Source organism: Microcebus murinus, chromosome 11 (assembly GCF_040939455.1).
Source record: "Microcebus murinus isolate Inina chromosome 11, M.murinus_Inina_mat1.0, whole genome shotgun sequence".
Taxonomy (NCBI): Eukaryota; Metazoa; Chordata; class Mammalia; order Primates; family Cheirogaleidae; genus Microcebus; species Microcebus murinus.
In genome coordinates this window covers 14,075,526-14,097,598 of record NC_134114.1, presented here as the reverse complement: position 1 = coordinate 14,097,598, position 22,073 = coordinate 14,075,526, and positions in this window count along the sequence as shown.

The window sequence follows — 22,073 nt, the reverse complement described above, 5'->3', positions numbered from 1 at the left end:
TAAAAAACTAAGACAGACTGATAAACTTTTCTCAATTAAAAGAGACTAAAGAAAATTGACCACTAAAGGAAATACCTGATCTTAGACTTGATCTTGTAATGAGGGAAAATAATTACTGTTAATATAAAGAAGATTATTGGGTCAAATGACAATACTGGAATATGGATAGCAGATTAGGTAAGAGTATTGGATCAATTCTAAGTTGTGTGAAATTGATAACGATACTGCGGTTGTGTAAGAAAATATCCTTATTCTTAATGTGCGGTAGACATTACATTCTTGGCATAGAAACAGGGTTTTTTTTTTTTTACAATATTTTTGCTTTCAGAACTTTAGGGATGTGATTCTGTTTCCTAATGAATATGATATATTCTATCATAAAATTTTCTATTAGTTGTTCCTTTGAGAATAGTGTCTTTTTTTCCCCATTGTCTGCTTTATAAATGTTATTTTTATCTTTGGTATTTAGCAGTTTATCTATGACGTGACTAGAGGATTTTCTTTGTATCTGTCCTTGATTCTATGGCTTTTTAACTCAACAGTTTCAGAAAATTAACTCAACAGTTTCAGAAAATTCAAGGACAGTATTTCTTCAGATATTGCTTCTGTGACATGTTTCCTTCTAGTCATTTTTAATCTACCTATTAGAACATTATTATTGCATCCTACAGGTTGTCTTTTAAGTTATTTTATGTGTTTCCAAGATTTTTCTTTCTTTGTTTCTTTCTCTGGTTCAATCTGGCTATTTTCTTTTCTCTCTTTTTGCAGTTTCCTAGACCGTCTTCTGCTCTACTGAACCTACTTTTGAATCCTTCTTGTGAATCTTCAAATTAATCTATTATATTTTCCACCATAGAATTTCCATGTGTTTTTGTGCAATTATTTGGCAAAAGGACTTATAGTTCTTACCTATTTCCTCTATAATTTTCTCTATCTTCTTGAGCATATTAGAGCTGACTTTTTATTCAGAGTCTGGATTTTTTTCACCCAACTTGCCCAAAGTAACAACATCCATCAACAATAATTAGCTCCGGCCCCAGGCTCTGAGGTAATGTCCGCCTAAATCATGGTTTCATCAGTTACTCTCAGATTTGTTTAAACAGATCTCTTTCTTTCTTTTTCTCTTTCTTAATTGGATTTTCTTATTCTCAGTGTGAGTGCTGTGTTCTGTGCTACTCTATTGTATAACAGCTGGACAGAGAAATCCAATTTTGTTATCTTAACTCATTGCTTCCACAAAAATGCATTTGACACTGAGGTTACTCTATATGCATGTTAGCACAGGTGAAATAAAACAGAATAAAGAGTGAAAGCCAGTGACAATGTCAATTACTTTCATATTTTTTAAATTTTCTCTCTATGCATAATGGAAGTTAAATATATGAACTTAAAATCATGTTGACCTAGATTTTAATTTCAGATTTAATTTCTTTTTTTTTTTTTTTTTTTTTTTTTTTTTAAATTTTGTAGTACAGAGGGATGGAATCAGATTTAATTTCTTAAAAGGCGATCATATATGATTAAACTTAAAACATCTGATTCTCTGTTTCATGTCTTTAACATATTAATTTGCATATCTCACAGGACTAGCAAATATTGCATGTAAAACATTTGGATGATTTTCAAAAGCATACTGAGAGTTCAGTAAGTGATGGCTAAGTGAGCTTCTCGGACTTAATTCACTTTATGGAATGGAAAATCATGGGAAGTAATGTTCAATAACAGTGGAAACTTGTTTTGAAAATAAATTTTCAGTTGAGTAAAAAGTTATGCCTGAGTAAATACACTTTGTTTTTGAAGAAAATACTTGTTTTCTTGTTTGTAAAAACAAAAAATTGACATGAAAATCTTGACATTATATGAACTTTGTTGACCTAAAGGAAGAAGCTGAGGCAGGAAATAAGATTTGAAAGAGTTTACCTGAGCCAAGATGAGGACAGCTGCATGGAAAACTCAGAGCCAAGTAACATTGGATATGAGTTCCATTCAGACTTTATGACAAACAAGTTTTTAAGGGCAAACAAAAGGGGACAAGAGGTGGGAGAATACAAAGTTTTTTTTTCAGGAATTCTCATTGATATACAGAAACAACATTGATTGGTGGTTGGTCATACATTGTTGATTATAAGGTATGCTTGTAGTGTCCGCGTAAAGCATTGCTAGGTTAATTTATAGCTGCTGTGGTGAGCAGCTATACAGTAAGTCTAGAGTTCACATAGCAAGAGCTCAAGAGCTGACTACTGAGCTCAAGGGGTCAGTGGGACGTGACTGCTGCCCCATTTCTGTGCCTCTTATGGGCCTGATAATTTAGAGGAGCCTCACATTCCTCAGATAAAAGTTTCTTTTCTTTTGCAACTTGAGTTTATCCTTGATACTGTACTCTTCTTCCAGATAGAAATTATAATGGACTGGATTCAGATGTTTACTTTTTTGTTTTCTCCTCCCCAGATTGATTACTGTTTAACACTGTTTTAAAAAAAATGTTTAGTCACACTTTTATAAATCTTAGACATGTCTTCAAATACATCCGATTTGACTTTTAGGATTATTTATGCCTCAAAGCTATACAGTATATTAATAATATCCCATAGTACCTTAAACATAGAGTATAATAATAAACATTTGAGGTGGTAAATGTGTTAACTAGTCTGAAATGATTATTCCATAATGTATACATGTATCAATACATCACATTATACCCCTTATAGGTATATAATTATTATTTGTCAATTAAAAATAAAACAAAAAATATTGCTATAATGACCAATTTATATATTCTGAAAAGAAATAAACATTATAAAAACTAGTTTAAATTTGCCAGAAAGAAGAAAAATGAGCACCAAAAATCCTGGAAACTTTTATTGGAATTTTTTAAAGTGTACATTTGTTTTCTATATAAAATGTAATTTGTTTTTGCATTATTCATTTATTTGAGATATTGTTGAGCACCTCTCATGTATGGTACTCTGAATAGTGGGAATAGTAGTACCAAAAAGACCAAAATAGTGAGATCTCTCATCACATACTTGCTTTCTATGTTAATTGAGGAAACAAAAAACAAGTAAACATGTCAATATGAAAATTTCCATTCAAATTCTACAAATACAATTAAGCAAGTAGGTGGAGTAAAATGAGTCAGAGATGGGTAAATCATTTTTAAAATTTAAAATAAAAGTGGCATCTCTGGAAGAGATTTCATGAGCTATAACATGATTCTAGTGAAATATTAATATCAAGTCATGTGAAGATCAAAGGACAATTCCAGCAGCTGAGCCAGCAAATACAAAGGCCCTGAGCTATGAATATGTTTTATATTATCAAGAAACCAAAAGCAAAATGTAACCTAAATATAGGTAAGTGGAGGAGAATGTTGGTAAGTGAAATTAAAGTACTAAAAATAGGCAGAATATCTTAATGCTCTGAGTACCATGATAAGCAAATGGAAGTTGTTAAAGAGATTTTAGCAGGGTGGAATTTGATGTGATCTCCAAATTAGGATGCTCATTCTGGTCTTTAGATAGGAAATAGTGTATTAGATGACAAGAGTGGAAACAGGGTGCCTTTTGACAGGAAATGTAATAATCATGGTGCGATCTCAAAGGAGCTTTAGATGAGGGAGAGGCCAGAGAAGCTGCTTTTGTAAGAAAAAAACAGGTCAACTAAAACTCATATTTCCTTACAGAAGCTACGATGATTGCAAAATTGGCATTTTGCAAATATTAATCACATTTTCTGATGACTCTCAAATTATATAGACAAATCGGAAATTTAGAGGAAAATTGCTGATTCAGAATAACAGTTCAAAAATAAATATGTACAAATAATTCTTACCATTTATTTTTGCACATATTCAAAGACCATTTACAATTTTTTAATGTAAAAGTTTTGCATAGTTTTTTCACTATGTAGTTTCTGGAGCTGTGCACTTTTCCCTACAAAGCATTCAAATATTGGAAACTTATCCATATTAATGGAAGGTATTATTGTATTCACACTGTGATGACCATGGACCTAATATTGTATGATGAGAACGTGAGGAAAATATGCTGGTATAAACATTATAAAAACTAGTTTAAATTCGCCAGAAAGAAGAAAAATGAACACCAAATATCCTGGAAACATTTATTGGAATTTTTTTAAGTGTACAATTGCTTTTCAAATATGTCACTTCCCCCCTTTCCTATTGAATTAACTAAACAAATGACATATGGTTTAATACATGCCTATTTCCCCCTTGATTTTTTTTTTTTGACGTTATTGAGTTTGGGACATATTGGACAGCAGTCTTAAGAATATCGAACTAATGTTTCTCAAATGACATATTATTGAAAAAATAAAGGGAAACCTTAAGCTAAAAGATTTCAAATATCTTGCTGAAGGACATATGAGACCAGATCTGCAAGGAATTAATGAGCTTCCTAAGGCCAGAATCATTTTAATCTCTTTCTCAAGTTCTTAATCTTCTAAATTTAAAATACTGTATCCTTCAAAAGTTATAATGTCCATTTTATATTCCTGATATTAAAAGATATTCACATTTCATTATCATTTTTACAAAACAAGGTTGAGAAGTCTTTGAGATAAAAAGTAACAAAAGTGTTTTAAGATATCCCTGAGCTCTTTGAAAATTATCTTCTATATATTCTAAGAATGGTCAAGACTACTCTTTAGACAGGTATTCAAAGAGCAGTAGAGTCTGGGTATACTGTGACATTAACTGTTTGCCAGTGGAGGTAATACGGATTGCTCGTAAAAATCAGTTTGCATCGTATGATCTATGGAACCCTCAAAGTACTTGATCTTATCATTAAATACTTTAGGTTAATAAAAGGCTTGTATGAATGAAATAAACGATACTGTTTTGTGGTAGATAGTGTTTATTGTCAAGAAATAATAAATAGGACTCAAACGCAATGTGCTATGAACATTTTCTTTCACAGAAAGCAAAATAGAATGGAAAAATGTATATATACCAGTTATATTGATGATTAAAAACTAATTATTTTTGGCAAACTGAAGGATAATTTATGATAGTACTCAAGCTTCAATTAACCATTTCAATTTTTAATAATGGATCAAAATAAACTTGCTGGGTTGAAAACTGAAGAGTAAAGGATTACGTCATTATTTTAGCAGATTCCAAAAATAGAATAATTCTTGGAATAAAATTTAATATTTGAAATATGTCTATACATAGTTTATTTGTGTGTAAATGTGCAAAAATTAATCTGTTATGGTCTTTAATTGCCATTATTTTCCCTAGAATACATTGTGTATTATACATTTTGTTTTTTTCAAATTATTGCTATTAATTATTCTCATTACTTCAATGAATTATTCACCTATTTATACAGAGATAGGTACATAAATCCTGAATATAGCCATATCATGTTTATATAATTCAACATTTTCCACTTGTACTTTTTATTCAGTTTCATTATGTGTGACTCAGCTAACTAATCATCACCCTATTTATATCAGTTAGTCACTTCTATCTTCTCTTGAGGTTTCTTTTTTTTTCTGGATTTGAATAAGTGTTCTTCCAAATAGAATTCTAGAGTCATAAATCTAAAAATAAACTAAAAGAAGTACCTTTGAAACATTCTGAGCAGATGACTACATCTCTTATTTAAGGACCTTCTGAGTATAGTACCCAAATTTCTTGCTAACTTAGGGAATATGATGTTTTATGTTTACTAAATAAAGCAATATTAAATGGACTCAATATTTTTCCTACATTGTTCCTTCTGATATAAATGTTTTATCCTTCTTTCTACACATACAGGAATAAAATATCTTATCAAAGGTCTAAGTGTATAAACTTGTTAATGCTAATTTCCAAGGAATGTAATATATAAACACATAAAATGTATATTTCCTACTAGGCTGAAGAACTATAATAAATAGTCTACATTATTTTAGTTTATCAGATAATTGCTGTTCCTTTGCTGTGGCATGTATTAATAGGAGGATTTTTAAAAAATAAATAACTTATCAAATATGGTTGTTTGTTGATAATAGAGTCACTAAGAATTTTTTTGTTAATCCAAGATAATGTCCATTTTAAAGACATGAGAAATTTCCCTTAGAACTCAGTAATAGAAAAAACAGTTTTGGCTTCACTTGTTGCCATTTTAAGGAAATAAATACATTTTAAACTAATTTTTCTTTGCATTTTTTACTTGGAAACTCAGGGCCAAACATTACCCTTGATAGCACATAATTGTATGCATATTTTACACTGACTTTATTCTTCACTTCATCTAATTTTTCTACTGTTATGTTTCCTGTGTTTTAATTTTCTCATTATATCTTGTGTTGTATAGATTACTATAAGAAAATTATTTTATTTTTCTTTTGGTGGTTTTATATGAATCATTATATATGTTAAAGAAATATTGAGTAGATTAACATATTTCAAAAATATGTTAGGCATACTTAACATTCTTTATAGTTATATGGTCCAGACCTTTAACTATTTAATGTTCTTTCAGTGATTAACCATAGTCAACATATTCTTTAAATCATTTTGAAGCTAGAATATAATACGAAAGCTCAAATAGTAGCAGCAAATGTACTTTTACTTGAGCACTTATTCTATCAGGAACTATTACAACTTTTATATACATGTGCTTAATTTTATAAATGCCTTAAGGATAAATACTAACCATTTTCAAAATGATGATGCTCAATGACATAAAATCACAAAATTGGTCAATTGCAAGCCCAAATTTTCATCTGGTGTTCTCTGGTTAAAAGAAGTACAGCAGCGCTTTTCAATTTATGACTTTTGTTTGAAGAGAATCCAAGGGTGATAGCTATGGTCTCTATATTTTATAGTTACTTGCATATTATTAAAATCCCTAATTTATAAGTAAGTTGTAAACAAAAAGCTGATGAAACAGATGGAACACTGTCATTACATAATGTTGTCTTTCATTTTTCTCCAAAGTGATCAAAAAATCATTACATCACAAATATATCATTGGACACAAAATGACTCTGAAGTTTGTTATTGAGGAAATTGTAGGAAATTTATCAACAATTAAATTTCCAAACACCCCAGGTAATATCTATGAGCCGTCCTTGGAAAAATAGATAAAATGTCTGTCTGGCCATGGTAATGACTCCTAGTACCCTTTCTTCTGTAATAGTTGATCTTTCCTAGTCACTTGATAAGATTCCTAGGGAGGGAGTCATAATATAATTCTGTTTAAACTTCCTTCATCAAATAAGGAACTTCTAGACAGTGCTTGGAGAAAGAAGGTCAGAGAGATAGGGAGGCAGAAAAAAAAAAAAAAAAAAAAAAAGATCTAAGAGTAACCTGGGTTTCAAGGCTTACTTTTGAGGTCTTAAAATTTCAAAGCACTTAGCATACTGAAGCATCATATTGGGGAATTATTTTTTGAGCCCCAACATCCCCTGTCTGAAACTTCCCTACAAACTTCATATATTTAAAAACTGAATTGGTGGCTGTGGAGAGAAAAATCAAGTTAATAGCTGAGTGGCAAAGGGTTCCATTAAACCAGTTTCCCATTTCCCTGGTAAGCCAGTCCATGTAAACAAATGTGTATCATTTTAGAAGAAGGCATTGTAGATGAGCCTTCAAAGCTAGGCCTCTGTCCATGATAAAGGCAAACAGATCTTTAATAAGATGTGTTTCTATGGAAACAGAAGAAAAACAAAATTAAGTCTGGGATAGTCCATAAACTAATTTTTCTAGAGCCTGTGAAGCATCTTCTGTTGAAATGAGCAGACAGTGGCAATCTTACAGATATTTTTGGTTTATGGTTTCTATATGATAAGGTTGTTTACAGATGAACTTCAAATTGCAGGGCCCCCAAAAACCAGGAGTTTCATTTTAGTGAGTCTAAGTGAGAATAATGGAAGAAAAATTTGAAAACATTGTTTGGAGACTGGTAGCCAGCAAAATTTCAGGAATTAGTCTAAATTGCAAGCAAATAATTAAATCTTAAAAACAATGAACAGGCTAGAATCTAATAACAGGTATACTATAGTTTTCTTCTGAATCATACTGTTTTTATCCTCAGTTCCCCATTTCTACCAAGGATAAATCATAGTAAGACCAATTTATTTATAAAATAAGTGTTAGTCTTCCCATACTTGCCCTGTTTATTGGTATAAATTGCAGCAAGAGTGACTGGCTATATAGGCGCTTTTAAAGTTGTTTTTTTCTGAAACTATTTCATAAGAAACTTCAAATTAGACTTTTAAAAACCTCGAGGCTTAGGAACCAAAAATTGGTCGAGTTCCTCTCTTCTTTAGGTCCCCAAAATATGCTGAGATTCCCGGGCCTGTCAGAGAGTGGCATTGTTTACTTGCAACAAATTCAGGAATGTTGTTAAAGAGCCATGTAGAAAAGGCATCAGGCCAGTTTTTACAAAGGACTTTTTATTGGCCTTGTGAAAGTCAACCTCAATCCCTCAAATCCGTCTGATTATATCTGAAAACGTAACATTCCAATCAAACCATTGATAAAATAACCAATGTCTCCAATTACTGTTGATAAATAGAATCTATATAAAACTCAGGAAAATCAATAAGAAAAATCAAACAACTGCATTAAAAAGTGGGCAAAGGACACGAAGAGAAAAATTTCAAAAGAAGATAAATGGCCAAAAAACATGAAAAAATGCTAAACATCTGTAATAATCAGGGAAATGCAAATCAAAATGACAATGAGATATCACCTAACCCCAGTGAGAGTGCCTTTTATCAAAAATTCCCAAAACAACAAATGTTGGCATGGATGTGGAAAGATAGGAACACTTATACACTGCTAGTGGGACTGCAAACTAGTACAACCATTATCAAAAGTATTATGGAGATACCTCAAAGAATTAAAAGTAGAACTATCATTTGATACAGCAATCCCACTACTGAGTATTTACCTAAAGGAAAAAAAAAAGGCATTTGAATGTTTATAGAAGCACAACTCACAATTGCAAAGATGTGGAAACAACCCAAGTGCCCATGTATACATGAATGGATTAATAAAATGTGGTATATGTATACCATGGAGTACTACTCAGCCATAATAAAATGGTGTACTAATACCTCTTACATTAACCTGGATGGAACTTGAGCCCAATCTTCTAAGTATCCCAAGAATGGAAAAACAAATACTACATGAACTCACCATTAAATTGGAACTAATTCATCAACACTTATGTGCACATATGGAAATAATATTTATCAGAAATCGGGAGGGGGAAAGGGAATGGGTCAATTCACAACTAACGGGTACAATGCACACTATCTGGGGGATGGACACACTTGTAACTTTGACTCAAACTGTACAAAAGTAATTTATATAAATAAAATGTTTGTACCCCCATAAAATTGTGAAATAAAAAAAAAAACATAGACATTCACCCCAGGGTTTTATAAGGAGTTGAATTTTAGTTAGATAGGTAGGTTCCAGTTTATTGTCTGTTTTTCAACTGGACCATTGAGCTCTGGGCAGAGGACTACTAAAGCATTTGCAGTTTTCAGGGCCTAATACTTACATATGTGAACTGCATGCACAGCTGGAAGAGCACTTAGATCCCCAGAAATCCAGGCTCTGATTTTTACACTGAATCCACAGTGTCCCTCATTGCAATGTTCCCCCAAAGCTAGTGGGTGACCCACTGCCAACCAGCCTACTCTGTGAGCAGCGCATCCCCCAGGGGAGTCATGCCCCTGTAGCGAGTGTTGCTGTAGCCTCCAAATGTCCAAACCACACTTTTCTTATCTAAACACATAAAGAAATGAGTAGCCCCTTGTAGGAATAACCATTTGCTACAACTGTTGTCAGCTACCTTCAAAACTGCAGCCCTTGACAGTGACTCACTGGTCATTGTATGCCAAAGGTCAAGGGCTCTCTCATAGTTTTAAGTAACCCTTTACGCACCCCCACCAAAAAAAATTATATATATCAGGTAACTCAGTGCAAAAGAACAGAGATTTACACCTGTGAGGAACTTTACACCTGAGAAGTACGTGCTCATGACTTTTGGGGATCCATGAGGATGACAGGGGACCCCAAAAAGCTAGTCTGTGGCACCCTCTTCTGTGTTCCTCAAGTGCTCTTAGCGGCACTAGAAATCCATTCTAGATCTATTCATGTGGCCTGGAATGTGGCAAAAAGGAAGGAAGAATAGAAGTGAAAGGAAATAGAAGAACAAGTAGTAGAGGAGCCAATTTGGGGAGATTTTAAGCTTTCTAAAAAAAAAAGGTCAATGAAACTAACACATTTTTCTAGCAAAAAATCATGCCAATAAGAAAACAAAGGAAGAGAAGGAATGAACATGCAATTAAAAGAGGTTTCAGGTTTCAAGGGCCTGAAATAAAAAATAAAATAAAATTTAAAAAAACTTCCCAGTGACAGGATCCAAAAGAAAAAAAGGAGAAAGATCTCTTAAAAAAAAAAAAAAAGGCTGAATATCAGCTTTTAATTAAATTGCTTCTAACCATAGAGCTCTTAAAAAAGTCCTTTCATCAGGTTTTAGCTGAGAAAATACCAAGCATCCCTGTTTCTTGGCTTTTTTATCTTTAATTTTGTATCAAAAAGGAGTTGTATTTTTTAAAGACATGCATATTTGTCTGAGGGAGGTTTAGGGCAATCACTATTTAAATTTTTCTTTCTTTCTTTTGTTTTTTAAGAGCAAGACAGTGCCATTTCAATGTGCTAATTTCTTAGGGTATTTGCAAGAATCCTGAGAGAAAATAGGTGGGCTTCAACCTGTTTTTAGAGGCATACATAATTCTGTTTTTGTAAAATCCATTGTAAGGACAGTTGCTTTCAATTCTCCTAAGAACTGTGATGCAGCCTGAATGACATCCAGAAGCTGACCCATGGATACAGTTGTATTATCTTTAATTTGTTCCATTATATCAGGGAATGGACTTCCAGTTAAAATGAAAATCAAAAGATTTCTCTGTTCTAAATTTAAGCTATTTGTCTTTGAAATGTTGTAATAAACTTTTTCTTCATGGGTATATGATTCCATATAGTTTAGGAGAGAAGGCTAAACAAACAAAACAACAATAGTTGCTATCTCACTCTTAATATAAACCAAAATTTTGAGCCAAAGATATACCTGAACAAATGACTCAAAGCCAACACAAATAAACATATGTGAGGCCAAAATCAAGAAACACGCCATGGCTTTAACCAGGATCTCCAAAAAGAGAGCAAAAAATATTACAACCTTTCCAAGATCCAGGCCCTTCCCAATGATAGCTTAAAGAAAGAAAAGTTTTGCTACCCACAAATGGGGGTGCAACCCACGTTTCTGTCTAGATATATTCTCTTTGCTTCTCACTAGACCTTCTGCACACAAAAGCCAAACTTCCCATGCATCCCATAGATGACAGATCAAAAGAGACAAAAGCCATCCATGGAAGGGGATAGGATCAATAACAAATGGGCATCCCATTCGCAAGAACATAAATTCAGAACAAATAATTTAAGTCTTATAAATGTTTCTTCTTTCTTCTGAGTTTGAAGAATTTGCATTTTTAATCCTAGGCTCAAGTTCTCTGACAACTTGTTCTCTGATAAGAACTTGAGCCCAGGCTATAGTGTAGACACCACCAAATCCTAAACACCAGACTCCAGGGTAGAGTGCCTTTTTGTAAATCTTATAGGGAATCCAAAACAGGTATTTGAGCATTTAAGTATTTTAACTTTGTTATAGGTCAGATTTCTGCTCTTTAATTTTGTGACGAGAATTTCTAAGGATAGCCATGACACTATTACGTGTCTTTCTTTTAATTTTATCTTCCCATGAATATAAATAAGGCAATTGTTTAGAAATGTGGATCTCTAAAATATTTTTCAAATATAGATATCTTTCTTCTTCAAATAGAGGGGTCCATCTTATGGCCACTGATGGTTAGAATCTCCAATGGTTTGCTTATTCCAATAGAGACTCAATCAAATATTTCTCTTTATAGAAATCCCAGGAGGTAATTTTCAGGTTTGAAATATATTTTTACCATATAAACAAGAGATGTTCCTGAAGGAAGTATAGAAGAGGCAGCCCCAATTATCTCCAGCAACAAAGTTCACTTCTAGGAATAGGATAAGGTAGCAAAAGGCTTTTGTTGCCACAGAGGATTAAGGTTGGTGTTTGTGCCTCTCTCTGGTAGCCCATAAACTTGTGGAGGGTTACCAGACATAAGGTAGGCACTCTTGGGATTGAACTTTCTCAAGACTAACCAATCAACATGGGCTGAAATGACAAAAGCACTTCATGTATGGGGCTTCTTATTAAAACTAACTTCCTCAAAAGCTTAAGAATGTGATGTTTAACATATTACATGTCTCAGGAGTCTCAGTCTTTTCAAATTAGCCACTGGATGTGACCCCAAAAATCAATCCCTCAATGGCAGAGACAAAGAGAGTTCTTCCACTTGGTCACAAGTCAATAATGAATTTTTAAAAAGTTTTCTCTTCTAAATTTATGGAGAGGTATTTTAAGTTGATAGGAGATATTTCCTTTAATTCTATTTCACTAACAATGTATTCTATGCAATTTTATATTTCAAAGCTTCCCTCAGGTGAAAATATTCAAATAATATGGATAACATCCATTTAAATTATTTTTTGCTGAAACAGAAATTTGTGGCTCTTAGAAAATTGAAAATATCCATGATTGAATATAGAATCTATACATTGTTATATCATGCAATATGAAAACTCCATACAGCTAATGTAAACAAATCATGGCAGCACTGTGTGGGAACATAAAGCACCATGGCATTCACTCCTAGATTTTTGTTTCCTTAACTGCATATAAATTCATATATGTATTAAATAAAATGTCCAGTAAGTCTTTAATAACCATCATGGTCTATATAGAATAACCTAAAGCAGCTATCTCTCTCTTTCTCTCTCTTTTTCATCCCCCTAGGCCCAGATTACCCTACTCTAAAGACCTAGAGACAAATAAAAATTTCCAAGTATAGTTCAAGGAGAGGGGGTCTGGTTTGCTTGAATTGTGGGGTATAACATAAATCAATCCTAAGAAAAAATTAGATTTTAGAGCATGCCCCAGAATCATGTGATCACATTTTCTGCTCCTATAACAAAATTTCACATAGACCTCATAAATATGTACAAATATAATATTTAAAAAAATATTTAAATAAAAAATAACTTTAAGATTGGAATATGTAGGATAGAATATGTAGTAGTCACTCAGCTTCTTTCCTGTACACTTTTCCAGATATTGAAGTTTTTAAAGTTAATAAAAAGGTAGTAAGTCTGAAAAAAATGAACTAGTTTTGCTTTGTGCACACTAATTTATATATAGATTCTGCCCTTTAAGGTAAGCCCTGCTGGTTATTTGAAATCTTTTACCTGTGAATTCTCAGTGTATTTGGCTTCTTTTATTTGAAAGTCAAGATCTCGTTAAATGTAGGCATGAAGTAAAATATGCCAAAACACAGCATAGTATGCTTCCTCCTTTTACCCCATCCCACTCCATGCATCTGTGGCCTCTCTTACAATGCTATATTTGTTTACTTCACAGCTCAGTCACTTACAAACTAATATGGAAATTAAATATTTATTATGTTTATTTCCATTGTTTCTCTCCTTCCACTAGAATGTAAATTTTATGAGGGCAGTCATGTTTTGTCACTTTCTTTCATCAGTGTATCTCTTGTGTCTAGCACATAAATTGTGATCAATAAATGTTTATGGAATGCATTTTTAAAATAGCATGGGCTCACTGGATGTTACTAAAATTTGGATATCAATTTAAATTGTGCTTGATCTTCAAACCATTATCCATCCATATGGAATCCTCTTAAGTTTATCTATTTACTTCTATTGGATAGAAGTAGATTGTTTTATTTGATTTATTTTTTAAATTTCATTTTCAAAAAAATCAATAGGTTTTCTTTTATTTGAAAGAGACCTTAAAAGCCACAGAAATAATCTCATACCAAGGTCTCTGAAAGAAAGTTGTATAACCTCTGAACAACTTCACGGAGGTGTCTACTTGACAACAGTGCACGCTTGAGTTTTTTAACCAGCTATGCTAGAAATGTCAATCTTAGAGTGTGCCAAGCTTTAAATCATACCTTTCCCTCATGGGAATAAATTCTCACATCAGCTTCCAGGGATGAAAGAGGGAGGCAGTCTTAGGTTTAGCCAGGTCAAGTGCTGGAGGTGAGACTAACATGGCACTGGATTCAGAGGTGTTAGATCTAGAGGAGCACAGGGCATCTGAGGAATCAGCTCCCTGGGACATTTAAGCAAAAGCTGAATGCCATCTTTTGCAGATATTGGATGAAAGTGAATGTTTCCTGACTGGAATAAAGCATGAGAACAGACTAGAAGCAAGGGAATTCTAAATGGTTTCCTTTAACAGTTCACATCCATTACATAAAAGCTAATTTTAGTACTAGATACCTAGGTGAGCTTTAATTAATATACAGCAAAGATTGTAGCCACCATGTAATTCAATACTGCAGTTCTATTGATGAATCCCAAGTTTATTCTTGATTTTTAGCAGACACATACTGCTTTTGGCAAAAAGCAGTAAATACTGAGTGTGAAGACAATTATCTCCAGCAGATATATTTTCAGGATTTAGTGTTAAATCAGGACTCCCGTAACCTGCCTTTGTGCTATTGAGTTTCTGATTATAAATTCAAGGATTACTTTTGTTTCCTTTTTTGTTTGTTCGTTTTCTTTTAATAGATTTAGGGAGTGCAAATGGTTTTCTGTACATGGATGAATAGTATAGTGTTAAAATCTGGGCTTTTAGTGTACCCATCACGCCAACAGTATACATTGTACCCAGTAGACAATTTTTCCTCCCTCACCCCTTCCTACTCTACCCCTTATTGTCTCTAACATCCATTATACCACTGTGTATGATCCTGCATACCCATAGCTTAGCTCCCACTCATAAGTGAGAACCTGTGTAGTGATATTGTGTCTATGTTTCCCAGAAAATTTTGTAATGATTTCTCACAGATTACTGAGAGAAAATTCTAAATAATGATTGCATTTTTGTCTCTTTTGTTTCGTTTCATCTGTTTGTTTAAGCTCTAGCTTATAAATCATTGAGCCTGGAGACAAATTCATTTAAAGTTACAACATTTCTTTTCACCGTTTTATCCTCTTTTCCATAAATTTAAATATAACTGATTTGCTCTTTAAGCTCATATTGTTTAAAGAGAGAAAAACCTGTAGGTTTGTAGATTAGTTCTGTTTTACATGTTGTCTGTCAACATTGTACCATGTTCCTTAGACAGTGGGCCTATTCCTTACTTCCTTATTTTTCTCCTTTTGATAAGCATCACAAATTAACTCACATCTAAAAATACATTAAAAATAACATTAAGCTTCTGCACCATAAAAGAGTAATTTGATTAAGGCCTTCCCTTGTATTCTCGGTGAAAAAAAAATGTCTAAATTGATCAAACCAGGAAACTAGCCACATTTTATTCCATGTAGCTCAATTTCAATTAAAAGCTAAATAGTACCTTTGGTTTTGGGTTCAAATCTAAAAATAGAATTATATAAATGTTTGATAATATTTAATAATACAGAAAAACATGATAAAAATAAGGATATTTCCTTATATAGTAACATTTTATGCACAAAATTACCTTTTTATATGTAATAATAAAGAATGCCAATTATTCTATGTCAAATATAAAAGCAAATTAAAAATTCTCATTTTTACTGCTGAATTTTATTGCATAATAAAATAACTAGTTGCGAGACATTGGATTGCTTTAATTTTAGGGGCATTAAAAATAATTTCTGTCAAAGTCTTTGTTTACAATCCAGTCTTGATTTGATTGATGGGTTTTCTAAAATCAACTCATAAAAGTAGGCTATCTCAGTCATAAATGTGTACTGCTTAAGTTTTTAAAACATGCTACTAAACTGCTATCCAAACATGTTCTACCGAATTATCCTATAAACCCTGATATATAACCATTCATTTTTCCATATTGTAGACAAAGCCTGATATTTATATTTAATACAATGTTTGGACATCTATTGAGTGAAAAAACGATATTGCAATGCTCTTTTGTTGGGTATATTGAATACTATTAAGAATAATTATGGTTTTGTATGTACTTCCTATTGTGCTTTTTTACTGTGCTGAACCAAAGTATGTCAAGAACCCTCATATGGCTGGTTCTACAGAATTCTCTCTGATACTCAGAGACAAGCTGGGAGAATGATTGAGTCGCAATCTCTTGAAATAGAAAAAAGATGAGAAAACATATATTCCTATCCAAAGTAAAATTCAGTTGACAGAACTGATGCTGCACATTTTTTTTTCTCTTTGACAACTCCCAAGACAAATTTTATATGGCCAACACCAAATTTCTGAAAGGACTATTTCAACCACTATTACTATTACAATAATACTTTTAAAAATGCAAAATTTGTTAAAGAGGTAAAAACAAATGAAATTCAAATTTATGGAAAAACTTATAATAACTCAAAAAAAAATCCTGATCTTTCTGACTGCTTCTGAACTGTTCTAAAAGTTTCCAAGTTATTAGTGTGTTCTATGCATTCTCAAAATGAGCAGAATACCAGTTCACATAATTTATAAGTGTCTCTTTCCTGTTCTAAGTGAGTTTTTTACTGAACGCTTGCCTAACATCTCTGTCTCATCAGGACAATCTCAGAGATCAGACAATATTTTGTCAACACAAGATAGACCAAGAAGTTTTGTTGCTTTTGAAAACGAAACAGTTATCAACTTCATTTCATTACCACAGTAAGTAACAAATGTAACTTTATTTTATTTGAACTCAATTGTTTATTGCCCTCATATTTTTTAAAAAATATTAATATATGAGAAGAATTATTTTAAAAAGTAATGTCATATGCCTCAGCTGTGGCTGAGGAAGCAAACAGACCCACTCAAGGTCTGCTCTCAATGCAGTGCTGGCCTTTCTTTCTAATAGCCCAAAATATGGGAAATCAAAGGTTGTTGCCTCTGCTGGCCAGCTGTCATATTGTTCCTGACCCAGGGAGTAAGTACTGTGATTTTGGTCAGCTTTATGCTTTTGGCAGAACTAAAAGGCTCTTATTCAAAAGAGTCCCTGGCCACGTTAACCTGTCTGATCAGTCTGGCAGGGTGAGGGTCAGCTCTGCAATCTCTGTAAAGCACATATTATTTTTTATTGTTCTGCTTGAGAGCTTGTAACATTTTCTCTTTGTCCTTGGCATTTTGTAACTAACTACAGCAGGATACGAGTAGATCTCTCCTTTCCTAACAAGCTGCCTGGAACTCTGTGAGCCTTTTTCAATCTGCTAGTTCTTATTTAGTGCAAGGAAATTTTCTGCTGTCACAAATATTCTTTTCATCTCACTTCCTCTATTCTTTTCATTTTCTGAATTTTTATTATTCACATGAGAGTTTCCCTGGATCTGGAAATGCCACATGACACAAGTCTGGGGATTGAGTACTATGTAAATGGCTCCCATGGGGTCGTGTGAGTAGTGGCTGTAACTAATGAAGTCTCTGGATTCTTATCTTTTCCCCACTGACTTCCAAGTTTGTGTGTTTTTGTTATGAATTTTGAGATATTTCTGTCGTTTGATTGCCCAGGTCACCAATTCAAGTCTTAACATTAACCATCCTTTTCTTTGATTCATCTATTAAAATGTTTAAATATTTACATTTTAATTCCCTGGGTTCTCTGTGTGCTAAAAGATCTTTATGAAGTACACTTATTGCTATTACTGTTGTTCTTCTTTGTATTGAAGTTGATATCTATTCCCATGCATTTGTATTTTTCTAAGATCAGTTTGTTTATGCACTTGTTTCTTCTTCTCCATACTGGATGTAGGGTACATGTTAGTGTGTGCTCATTGATCTATGCTATTCATTGAGCTCAGATCTAGTTGTTGGTGTTTCCTAAGCGGCAGTAATTCCCCAGGAAATTGTCTCTGCAGTGGTCTTTGTTCCTATGAGCATGCAATATTTCAGCCAGCAAATGGGCAGTAGTGGCACCAGGAAAAATTACTCAGTGGAGTGGTCAGGGACCTTCGGCCACAGGAATAGAAACTTACTCCATTTCTCCTACTTTCCTCAGCTGGTTCTCCATGGGACTCTCTCACTATTAGAGCTATATTTCTACTTTAGGATGTATGTGGATTTATACATGTTGGATGTCCTTCAGGATCAGTGCATCTTAATTATCTTCTGTTCACCCAATTGGTGAGCAAAGGATTCTTGCCCTAGGATTATGGGGATGGCTGAACACACAACATCTGAAACTGGACAGAGAAGATCCACAGCACTATATTGGTCATATATACTCACAGCCCATGTGGAAGGAGGACAATGCTTCATGTAGGGCCACATGGGGGTTGATCTCAGGAACAGTGTGAACAACTAGAAACTGTAGGAAACCACCTCTGTAGTAACAAGAGGTGCAGTGCCACCTGGTTCCCACAGAAGAATTTGATTGGCTTGTTTTAATAATTCCACATTCTGGCAGAGAACTGAAGCCCCTTGCTCAGAGGTAAGCATGCACTCTGTCTGGTCTTCTTAAAAAGAAGGGCTAATTGGATAGGGAAACTTACGTGTGGGAGCACAGCAGGGAGAGAAATTTGCAGTTAAATTCTTCAAGGCTCTTCTGATTTCATCCGATATCAAGGCAACACATAATTTTGAGCCTTACACACAGCAGCATGTGAATCTGCATCCCAGGGCTCTTGGCCACTTGCCATCTATGATTACTTCCCCTTCGAAGCAAAGTCTTGGACACTTTTTTCATTAATTTGGACAAAGTCTTATGTTCAGCTTTTACTATATAGACCCTGTTTCCTCATGACCACAAGCAGCTGTTAGCCTAGAGAGTTCACGGGCATTTAGTACATCTCAAGCATTCCTAATCTGAAAGTCCAAAATCTGAAATGTCTCAAAGTCTGAAACTTTTTGAGCACAGGCATGATGCCACAAGCTGAAAATTCTGCACCTGACCTCATGTGATGAGTTTCAGTCAAAACACAGTTAAAACTTTGTTTCATGTAAAAAATTATTCAAAATATTATATAAAATTACCTTCAAGCTATGTGTATAAGGCATATTTGACACAAATGAATTTCATGTTTATACTTTGGCCCCACCCCAAGATATCTTATTATGTATATACAAATATTCCAAAGTTCAAAAAAACTTTCTATAATCCAAAACACTTCTGATTCCAAGGATTTGGGATAAATGATACTGAACCTGTAAAATTGGTGTGAGGGCATGGGAGGAGATTATCAGCAAATCTCATTTATTAAATCTCACTTAGGCTAAATTAAGTCTTCTTTTTAGGAGGAGTATAGGATTACATTTACTAATCTGTCTGTTGATTTGCACGTTACCATTAATTACTAGAAATAACAGGTAACACATAAATGTCAGGTATGATTTTTTTAACAGTAAGTACTACCCTGATGAAATTTTTTTTTGTTTTTTTTCTGAGACAGTCTCTGTTGCCTAGGGTATAGTGCCATGGTGACAGCCTAGCTCACAGCAACCTCAAACTCTTGAGCTCAAGCAATCCTTTTGCCTCAGCCTCCCGAGTAACTGGGACTACAGGCATGCACCACCAAGCCCGGCTAATTTTTCCATATATATTTTTTTAGTTGTCCAGCTTGCTCAGGCTGGTCTCGAACTCCTGAGCTCAAATGATATTTCCGCCTCAGCCTCCCAGAGTGCTAGGATTACAGATGTGAGCCACCATGCCCGGCCTGATGAAATGTTTAATGGTAACATTAATATTTATAAGCTCTAATTAGAGGCTCTAGATAATTTACATGTTTAGAAATATAACAAAAGACCATTAAAAAACAATGATTTGATAAATATACTTCTGTAAAAACCAATCAGACATACATGATTTATTTTTAGGCATGTGCTTATTATTTATTTTATATTATGGTATCTATGATGTTAGTATTATCCCAAAGAACATTAGAAGAAATGCAAAAGTAATTTTGATATGTATATTTGTGTGGTTTGAATCACATTTAATAGTTTTGTGTTTGGAAATTTAAACAATTACATAAAATATAAATAAAAAGCTACTTGAACATTTTAGAACAAAAATAAATTGTTCTTTTTTTTTTTTATTACTCTGTTTCATCCAAGTTGAGAATTGTGTGTGTGTGTGTGTGTGTGTGTGTGTGTGTGTGTGTGTGTAGCCACAGGGTCTTCCGATGTTGCTGAGGCTGGTCTCTAACTCCTGGCCTCAAGTGATCATCCTGTCTTGACTTCCAAAATGCTGGTGGGATTATAGGCATGAACCACTGCACCCAGTCAAAAAAAATTCTAAGGTATATTCAAGATTTGGATAATAAATTGTATGTGAATTTTTAAGGAAAATGAAAACTTTCATTTTCTATTAGTAGTATTAATTAGATCAATTAGTAGCTCATTGTTTGAACTACATAAAAGTGTTTCAAAGTTAATAAAGTAATTTTATATTATGTAGAGTGTCTCTTAGGATTTAAAAATGTTCTATCAGCTTTTTGGATAATGATTTTTAGAATTTTATTCTCATGTTTGGCTTTAAAAATGATGCTAATTTGAAATGCTCATATATTTGAAATACTATTCTTAAAAATGTTTTTTTCCTAGACAATAAATTAATTCTGTACTCACTTTTGTTCACACATTTTCTTCTCTTTCCCTTTACTTTGTGGGCTTGGATTTTTTAATGATCTAGCCTGATTAAAAAAACTAACTCTATAATAAGCATTTTATTTATTAATTTCATTCAGTATCCATGTAAAAAAGTACTAATAAATTATTACAAAATATAATATGCTTGGTATACTCAATAAGGTATAATTTGTGAAAAATAGGTTGAAAATAATTCACCTAGAAATTAAATTATAAAGTATAGCTATAGAAACTGCTTTCATAATAGGCAGACATAAGGCATACAGAAGTTTTAACAATTAAAGAATCTGAATTGAAAAATATCAAACATTTATTTTATGTATAGGTAGATTATTTGAACGTTATTTCTTGAGGTAAAGTATTAATCCCTTTTTTGTTTCTTTTTTAATTTTCTCTTTGCTTTTAATTTCAGAATATTATGGGGGCACAAACATTTTGGTTATGTATAATGCCTTTGTCTCACCTAAGCCAGAGCTACAAGCATGCTCTTGCCTCATACAACACGCTCTGGACACATTAGTTGTGACTTTACCCATCCCATCCCCCTCCCACCTGTCTGGCACTTAATGAATATTACTTCCCTGTGAGCACCTTAGTGTTTGTTGATCAGTTAGTACCATTTTGATGGTGAGTACATGTGGTGCATCTTTTTCCATTGTTGTGATACTTTACTTTGAAGGATGGGCTCCACCTCCATAGAGACAGGCCAATCTTCTTGCAAGGCAATGCTTGACTACATGTCGTGCAAACAACTCTGCTCAGACTACAGAGGCTGGACTTGGAAATTCTCTATCATCCTCTGTGTTCACCAGACCTTGCACCAACTGACCACTTCTTCTAGGCTTTCGACCACTTTTTGCAAGGAAAAATATTCAATGCTCAACAAGCTGTGGAAAGTACCTTTCACGATTTCATTGTCATTCACTCTCCAGGCTTATTCACTGCTTAGCATAAGCAAGCTACCGTTAAGATGGCAAAACTATGTCAATAGTTTAAGCACGTATTTTTTTTTTTTTTTTTTTTTTGAGACAGAGTCTCACTTTTGTTGCCCAGGCTAGAGTGAGTGCCGTGGCATCAGCCTAGCTTACAGCAACCTCAAACTCCTGGGCTCAAGCGATCCTCCTGCCTCAGCCTCCCCAGTAGCTGGGACTACCGGCATGCACCACCATGCCCGGCTAATTTTTTGTATATATACTTTTAGTTGGTCAATTAATTTCTTTCTATTTTTAGTAGAAACGGGGTCTCGCTCAGGCTGGTTTCGAACTCCCGACCTTGAGCAATCCACCTGCCTCGGCCTCCCAATCCTCCCTGCTAGGATTACAGGCGTGAGCCACCTCGCCCGGCCAAAGCACGTATTTTGATTAATTGTACTGGTTCTTGTTTGAG